We start from the raw sequence: 10,046 nt of genomic DNA, 5'->3' as shown, positions 1-10,046 counted from the left end.
TGACTTGAAACGATGTGAAAAAGGCGGTTGACAAAGTCGAGCCATCCGGAGCGGGACACGTGGCCGATAAAAGGGGACGCATTACGCAACCGTTCCCACCAAAATAAGAAGACAATGACGAGCTGCCGGAACCACCGGTTTTCGGGAATTATCCACTTCCCGTTACTCCGATAGATCGCAGATCCGGGAAGTGTGGGGCTATCTGTATACGGTAAAAACCGGATGTGAGCCAAACCGGTGGAACGGGAACCGGAGGAAGGAACAGTAATGCGCCCGAGGCTACTCGCCCTTGACCGAAACAGTGCCTGGGCCGAAGCTGAACAAGGGCACTGACTGATCTGCCCTCTGCATCGTTGAAACGGCCAAGCCCGAGGACTCGGGATTTCATGGCCGTTGGTCCGCATGGTCGTTAGCCCGAGTGACCGTTTGTCCGTGTGGCCGTTGCAGACGGGTCACGCGCCAGTAACGTCCAGTCATGGTCAACTACCTACCATGCGTGTGTCAGACGGCGCCGTCAGTCTAATCCCACCAAATCCGTGCAGAGTAGTCCTTTTTATTATTATTTTATTAACTCATATTGTATGAGAACCATGGGAGTGCCACTATAAATAGGGCATGTCCCCTTCCTTTAGGGGGGTTGGTCACTTTTATTTTCCAAGAACACTTGTAGTAGAAAAATTCATATATACAATCTCTCTCATTGTTTGATTCGGCCAAGGCCACCAGTTATTATTATTATTGCATTCCATCCATCTAATATCATACTTTGTTCACTAACGCTCGTATCACTAGCAAACTATCGTCATTAGCCGTTTCACTAAGGAGCTCCCAAATACTTGTTTTTCCCCCCTAACACACATCAAGAACAAAACACATATCCTATACCCATTCACAAATTTAATTGATTATCCGAATCCGGGGTAAACAATAGCTAGCAAATACGTTTATGGGTATTAATGATTTGGTTAGGTCGACGATTCAAGAAGCATTCTGATTTTTGGTTATTCTATCGTGTAATATTAAAAATTAAATTTGAAATTTTTGAAACCATCTCAATCATCTCAATTTATCTTCGATATCTGTATATTTTGATTAATTTTTATTTTTTAACATCATTTAAGAGTCAAATTATTATTAGAATGTCTCCTAATTTATTATGAAAAATAATAACAAGATTTAATATAACACATAAGCATAAACTACAGTGTCTAAGTTACTTAATAGTAGTGGATGTAGGCTTTGGTAGCGGATATAAACAAATTCAACTTAAGACTTAAATTATATATAATTAAGAAAATTATCCATAGTCCTACGGGATTGTCACAAAAGTAGTTAACGGAATATTTCAATATACTATGCACGTACTGATTTTAAATTCTCAACTAATATGCGTACCCGCGCAATGCGCGGTCGTCAAAGTTAAAAATTGAATTATTAAAAAAAGATTTATGCATTTAAAGGTAACGACATAAAATCATACATAAAACTTATACATATCCGCACGATGCGCGATCATCATAATAAAAAATTGAATTTTTTAAAAAAGGTTTATGCATTTAAAGGTAAAGACATAAAGTCATACGAAAAACTTATGATTTATATGAAAACGCACTTAGTACAAATGAAATTATGTTTTTGAGTTGAGATGGTGTTCGCGCAAGTTTTACATAAAATTAGAGATGCATTAAATATGAAAACGTTGATTACGTATAAAACAAAGCAAGCATTCAAATTTCAATCAACATAGGCTCGTGAGGCCTCATGGGACTCTCATGGAGTACCTTACACTGGTTCAAGTTCCTACATTTCTACGTCTGTTCGATTACCTTTTATATTCATCTTTAATAATTCTGATTGACATAATCATGTTTTAGAAGAGGTGAAAAATATAAGTATTAAAAATCATTGCAAATGAATAGATCTAAGAATAGGATGAATGACTGAATTCTTTTTTACTCACATTATATGAGACTTTGAGAAATTGATGTGAGGGTTTGGCATGTCATTCTAAAAGAGTGTCGTTCAAACTGCTCTGCAAATTTACTGTTCTTGAACCATACACTTATAATTAAGTAAAATATATAGAGATTAAAAAAGCATAAAACATTGAAGCTTGAATGACATTGCACCTTGATTGGGTTTTAATGGTCTGAAATGATAACTTAAAATGAATTGGTAAGCGACGCAATGTATCATTCACGTGTAAATTTTGGATATGAAATTATCAAATTTGTTCAAATATATTTACTGCCATCTTCAGTTCACTTTAATTCAGTAATATTAAAGCACTAAGATTTAGGGTAGTGATAAAACTCTGCAACCGTAAAGAGAAAGTTGCAATTAGTTTCAAAGTACTACTTACAATTACGCTAATAAACTCTAAAACTGTAAAAAGAAGTTACAATCAACATCAAATTCAAAAACCTCAACCGATTTGGCTATTTATTTTGATAAATACAGTTTTTTTAAAACAAAAGTGAAATGAAAGATCCAAAAATGTCTATTATATTGGGCTATATATTTGTTGCAATATATTTTTGCGCATGTGTAGTGAGGGCTTTGGTTGGCTTACGTTAGTTAATTTTTTTTTTTTTTTTTTTTGCTTCTTATTTATCCTTTTTTTGCTTCTTATTTATCCTTAGTTAAATACAATGCTTCATTATTTGTCCGCTTTTTATGACACATTATGCTTGATGTGACAACATAATGCTCCAATATTTGACCCTTTTTTAGGACACAATATGCTTGATTTGACAACACCATGCTGTATTATTTCAAAAATCTTATCCTATTGCACAACATTTTCATGCGCAAAAGTATTGTGCAGTATTTTCATGCACAATAGGGTTCCCACGTTTTTAAATATTCACTTTTGCGCTCATATTTGACCTATTTAATATGCATGTTAAATGAGGTAAAAACTCATCAATTTCATAAGTTTAAGTCTTTTAAGTTCTTGAAAAACTCAAACTTCAAAGAAAAAATGTCCTCTCCTTCTTCAACCGTTAGGGTTTCTCTATTTTGGGATGGAGTTATACTTGATGACAATAATACCGTTCATTATAGTATCAAACCAAAAGCCCATGTAAAGTTTCCAACAACCTTAAACTACGAAACATTAGTCACTTACTTACATAAAAAAATGAAAATTGATCCCACAGAGTATGAATTATCTGTAACTGGCAGATATCCAAACACAGTTTTACAAGGCTTAGTGCTTTATGGTGTGCGGAATATCAATGATGATGACTCTTTGAGGGAGTATTTGAGGGCGCCTGAAGAATATAGGAATTTAGTCGTCATTTATGTAATGGTAAAAATGATTTCCATGCAAGTTGTGGAGTGGTTTGTGACAAGAACCAAGCAAGCCAGAGCCATATTAACACAGGAGAGGAGATGGATGCCAAAACCTTTCAAAATGATGGAGCATCACAGGCAAAAAAGACAGCTGCACAAGATGACAGAGTATAGTCTGACTGAATATGTGTATGAAGTCACAACATATTATTACCAGGGTAGGGGAGGAAACATACATACCGTTTATGAGGGCATGAGAACATGCAGTTGTGGTAAGTGGCAAACATACCACATGTCGTGTTCTCATGCCGTCAAGTGTTTTGAGCCAATGGAAAAAACGGTAACAAGTTATGTGACATCGGAATACAACGTCAAAAGGTACGCTAAAGCATATGCCGCCCGCTTCTACCCACTTGGTGATCAAGCTTATTGGCCAGACGAGCCATTTTCAATGGTTGCTAACAAGGAGTATATCCGTAAAATTGGGTTTATCGCACGAACTCGGTATCCCAATCAAATGGATGTTTCGGATAGGCCATACTCTCAAAGGTGCTCGACGTGTAAGGAGTTTTGCCATGATAAGCGTTTGTGTAACCTACGAGGCCGTGGTGATGCAAGTACGTCTCGTAATAGAAAAGCCTCTCGTACTTGATGTATTGTTTAAAAAATTTTGTTATTGTAAATAATGATGTATTATTTGGCTATTGCAATGAATTATTTTGAACCTCTCGTATTGGATGAATTATTTTTTAATATAATATTTTTATTGTACATTGAAAAAAAGTAATGCCTTGACTAAAAAATAAAACACTTAAAACGAAACCTTATAAATAAAAGACTTAAATCTAAACATAACAAGATTCAAACAAATAAAACTTACTTTAGGGCACTTTACAACCCCTAAAATGACGATCCAAACGTTTAGGTAAACTTGATGTAATGAGCCGACATTATTGTCCGCAAAAAAATATATCAAGTTCTATATGAAATATTAATATTTTGGAGTTTTGAAACATGACTAATCTTGCGTCAAAGTATGAAAAAAATGTGAATTTGAGAGCTTTAAAATTGTGTGGAAAAAAAAAAATGAATTTGAAAGCTTTAAAATTGTGTGCAAAATTACAGTTTGATCCTATTGCGCACTAAATTAGTGCGCAAAGGTTAGTTCAGTAACTTTCTTTTTGGGGGGGGGTGGGGAGGGGGGGATATTTTGGTGTTTTTTGATAATTTTTGAGTTAAAAAAGTTGCGGACTCTTAGAAATTGTAGAAGCTAGAAATGCCATGGGCAGGGCCGCATGGGGAACAAAAGTAGATGCATGACCCTATGACAGCAGGCAGGAAGCATCCTAAATGAATAGTATGTTCAACTAATGATTTGAATGGCCCTTGAAAATGTTTGATCTTTACCTCGAATATCACGAGGCTTTTTTATTCTCACCACGAAAGTGCTACGAGGAAATAACCTGTAGCAATATGACTCTACACCCACTGTAATTTAGACACGTTTGAGTGGCTTACATGATTGCAAAACCCAATTAATGTGGGGGCACAACCAAAAGGCAACAATAAGACATTAATAATGCTTCCGAAATTCAGCAGGACCATGTTGATTCTTGTACTATAATTTTGTAATTCCTCTTTTGTTTGCGCTATCATTTTTTGAAGACACACGAAGTAATTAACTTCTTTTTGTGTTAGGGTATTATCAACTATTAGCTCGTCACTTCAGTATGAACAATATTTGGATAATTGCTCTACTGTCCAAGCAAGTGCTTTTGCAATTTTATTATGATACATATTGAGTTTATATATATTAAGTGCTATATATCTTTTGATCAATAAAACTTTTGAGTGCATTTTGACGGCAAGAAGAAAGATTAACAACTTAATATCATACAAAATCATTAAATTGGAATTATTTATATCAAATAATCATCCTACTCTACCTAAGTATAGTAGAAAATATCATCCATTTTCAATGTAAAAAGGACATGGATTTGTTTTGTGTATTATTGGGGAAGTTTAATCTTTTTCCACATAGGGAGGGACGTCCAAAAAATTTGGACACTCATTAGGCTTGGCACTAGTATTTACCGTTATGGGAAGCCCCCTTGTGAAAAGATTGATCTTGACCTAATGTTTAATTTTGTTTTGAATAATAATTCAAGCTTTGGGCCAAATATTTAAGAAGAATTATTTTTGGTTCTTACACTTAGAAGTTAAATTACTTTTTGAATATAGAAAAGAAGCATTCTATTTTAGACAGACTAAAAGGAAAGTGTGCACATAATTGAGACAAAGGAGATATTATGTTCTGTAATCTTTAACAACGACAACAACATACCAAGTATGATCGCACAAGTAGGGTCTCGGGGGGGGGGGGGGGGGGGGAGTAGAATGTACGCAAATCTTACCCTATCTTTGTGAGGTAAAGAGGTTGCTTCCGATAGATCCTCGGCTAAATTCCGTAATCTTTTGTGAACAAAAAAGAAATAAAACTTTTCATGCTAACAGAAAATGTATTTGGATGGTTTTGTTGTATTCAAGATTTTTGGGTGTTTCGTGAGTGGATTTCTCTTTGAAAGCACCTGACACCACTTCTCTTAACAATAAAAACGAACAGTTCTTCGATTCTTTTTTTTTCTTTTTTTCTTTTTGCGCAAAAACTTCTTGAAATTTTTTATTATAGAAACATATTTTCGAGGTAGTTTTGCAAGAATGTTAAAGTTTTCCATAAAGGAAAGTCTTCTGAATTACACAAACCTTTTTCTTCAAAAGGAAATTTAAAACAGAAATTGTTACATCAAAATATAGAATTTAAGTAGTTTTACTGAGTTTAAAATTTTATTAACCAAAAAAGGAGTTTAAAATTTTAAAAGTTATGAAAATCGAATATGAAAAGTTCATAATAAAATGAGTGTTTTATAAATTAGAAGGAAGATATCGCAATTTTAGTTTCCTAATAGTGAAGCAACGTATGGTAGCCAAACAGTTCGAGAGTCCCAAATACATACTAGGCACGTTAAGAATCTTGAATTATTTGTCCCGGTCCCCACTACGTATACCGTCATAACTTGTGATCAAAGTAGTATGGGAATCCGCGACTTAAGTAGTACAAAAAAAGAAAAGTTGAATCAAAGTAGTATAGAAAAAAAAAGCACATAAATAGGAATTCGTGCGTGAAAGGATCAAACTGCAAAAAATAACAGTTTGGCCTTTCACGCACTAAATTAGTGCGTGAATGAGCAAACAAAAAGTCATCCTCTTTTCACCTTTTCAGCCAATGACATTTGTTGTCATTAGCTGCCCACTTGCCTTCTCCTCTTCTTCTTAAGTTCTCATTGCACTGCATCGCATGGAGTCCGGAATCAAAATGCCCCCAAAAAAATCACTTTGAACCAAAATATCCCAACAAAAAAAAAGTTAAAAAAATACCTTTAGCGTAGTAAAATACTGCGTTATAGAAACAGTACCAAAAAGAAAAAAAATTGGCCAAACTTTATTTTTTGCAACACTTAGTGTTTTTTTCCATACTTTGACCAACGATTAGTCGTGTGTCAAGACTCCGAAACGTCAATATTTTACATAGAACCTGAATATTTTTTCTGCGTACAATAATGTAGGCCTAATACATCAAGGATACGTAGACGTTCGGATCGTCATTTTAGGGGTTGAAAAGGTGCCCGAAGTAAGTTTTGTTTGAAAAAACTTAGTGTTTTTTCCATACTTTGACCAACGATTAGTCGTGGGTCAAGACTCCGAAACGTCAATATTTTATATAGAACCTGAATATTTTTTCTGCGTACAATAATGTAGGCCCAATACATCAAGGATACGTAGACGTTCGGATCGTCATTTTAGGGGTTGAAAAGGTGCCCGAAGTAAGTTTTGTTTGAAAAAACTTAGTGTTTTTTCCATACTTTGACCAACGATTAGTCGTGGGTCAAGACTCCGAAACGTCAATATTTTATATAGAACCTGATATTTTTTCTGCGTACGATAATGTAGGCCCAATACATCAAGGATACGTAGACGTTCAGATCGTCATTTTAGGGGTTGAAAAGGTGCCCGAAGTAAGTTTTGTTTGAAAAAACTTAGTGTTTTTTTCGTACTTTGACCAATGATTAGTTGTGGGTCAAGACTCCGAAACGTCAATATTTTATATAGAACCTGATATATTTTTCTGCGTACAATAATGTAGGCCCAATACATCAAGGATACGTAGACGTTCGGATCGTCATTTTAGGGGTTGAAAAGGTGCCCGAAATATGTTTTGTTTGAAAAAACTTAGTGTTTTTTCCATACTTTGACCAACGATTAGTCGTGGGTCAAGACTCTGAAACGTCAATATTTTATATAGAACCTGATATTTTTTTCTGCGTACAATAATGTAGGTCCAATACATCAAGGATACGTAGACGTTCGGATAGTCATTTTAGGGGTTGAAAAGGTACCAGAAGTAAGTTTTGTTTGAAAACTTTAGGGTGTTATTTTTTAAGATTTTGATTTAAGCGTGTTATTTTTTAATCAAGACATAACTTTATTTTGAATATAAATATAATTCTAAAAAATATAGGGAGAAAAACTAGTTGTAAAGTCGTCAAACTTTAGATGGTCATAACTTAGGGAGAAAATTTTTTTGCTTCTATAACGCAGTAAAATACTGCGCTAAAGCAGTTAACGGCTCCAATTTGTTTTGCTTTTTGGTACTGTTTCTATAACGCAGTATTTTACTGCGCTAAAGGTAGTTTTGTAATTTTTTTTTGTTGGGATATTTTGGTTCAAAGTAATTTTTTTGGGGGCATTTTGATTCCGGACTCCATGCGATGCAGTGCAATGAGAACTTAAGAAGAAGAGGAGAAGGCAAGTGGGCAGCTAATGACAACAAATGTCTTTGGCTGAAAAGGTGAAAAGGGGATGACTTTTTGTTTGCTCATTCAGGCACTAATTTAGTGCGTGAAAGACCAAACTGTTATTTTTTGCAGTTTGCTCATTCACGCACTAATTTTGTGCCTGAAAGGCCAAACTGTTATTTTTTGCAGTTTGGTCCTTTCACGCACGAAATTCGTGCGTGAATCCTATTTATGTGTTTTTTTTTTTCTGTACACTTTGGTTTAACTTTTCTTTTTTTATACTACTTAAGTCGCGGATTCGTAATAAGACAGTTTTTAGGTGATAAAATGATACACGAATCTAAACCCTTTTCCAAATTGAAAGGGTCAAATGTCCCCTCACTCTACCTCCACTATACATCAACCTTCACAAGACACATAGATCACACATTAATTTGATTTCACAATGGCCACACTTTAATTTGATTTCACATACACATCTATGTATGTAGCAGCAGTTTCTAATTTTTTACGAATTTCCCATAATTGGTATACTTTCTAAACTATGCATGATAATCACACAAGAGCTACTGAATTCAAGCTGAAACCTTAACAAATGCCATAGCTATACACTACAGTAAAAACGCTTTTTCACGGCGGTTGGGTCCTTCATTTTGTGGCGGTTTGAACTGCCGCAGTTTGTAGTGTAGGTTGCTACCCATAGCATCAAAGCTAACAAATGAGACTTTGGTTTAAATTTTCAAAGTTTGCTAAAGCAATATGCCCAACTTTCAAAGTTTGGCCGAGCTTATCCCTCATCCTCGCCTCACGAGATCGATCTTAGCCATGAAATGTAAGACAGGGCTATCCAACTTCGTGATATCAAGTTCAATTGTTCCTTCAAGCATATGGGCATCTATAGTTATCCGTCCCTACTTACAATAGGCATTAATTAGAAATTAGAAACTACAAATGCCATGTGGAACAAAAGTAGACGCATGACAGCAGGCTGGAAGTATCGTTGAATATTTTGTTCTACAAAGCATGATCAATTATTATCGTTCAACTAATGATTTGAATGGCCCTTGAAAATGGCCTTTTCTCATCTTTTGTTCTCACCAGCAAAAAGCCAACTACAATAAAGCCTGTGATGAAGCTAGCAATATAATTCTACACCACTGCAATTGTGACACGTTTTAGTGGCTCTTTAATTTAATTATGTTCTTATGTGAAAATTTCCCACATGATGACTTGAAACCAATTTATGTTAGCTTAGTGCGTTCTTGCTTCTAAAAGCAATGTGTTCCCATTCAAAAAAAGTTTTTTGAGATATATAGATGGCCTGGCTAAGTTGCGTAGGAGATCATTCAAACCAATTCAAACTCGGCTAGGAAAGAACTGTCGGGCTCGCTTGTGCTCGCGCGATGCGAGGAAGGCACACGAGTTCCCCCTCCCCAAAACCTCCAGACTTCTCCCGATGGTCTCGACTCTCGAGACCCCTTCACTTCACTGTTTTGCAAGGCGCCAAGTCCCTTGGCTCATCCAGCAGTCTCGTGAGGCGAGGATGAGGGATAAGCTCGGCCATTTTTCGATCTTTGTTTTCTTCCCTGAACTGGCACCAAATTAGTTCTTTTCCGTCCTCTCATCCTAAGAGCTTTCCACACGTATAAAATACTTGATAAGCTAAAAACACTTCAATAACAACATAAATCACATAATTATGCACAAAATATATATGTGACTATAATGTACTATAATTATAGACTTTTAGCCCAATATCAATAAGCATAACCAAAGTAGAAAAAGAATATTGGAACAATAAGACTTAAAACTTTTAAAATTCACATCATGATCGTGCAAAGATTTTTGAAATACAGTCTGTGAGATAACAAAAAAGTTACGAACGTTTTACTAGAT

The sequence above is a fragment of the Lycium barbarum genome, chromosome 8, assembly GCF_019175385.1.
Source record: "Lycium barbarum isolate Lr01 chromosome 8, ASM1917538v2, whole genome shotgun sequence".
In the NCBI taxonomy this organism is placed as follows: Eukaryota; Viridiplantae; Streptophyta; class Magnoliopsida; order Solanales; family Solanaceae; genus Lycium; species Lycium barbarum.
The sequence above is the reverse complement of the archived record's forward strand: the minus strand, read 5'-3'. Positions refer to the sequence as shown.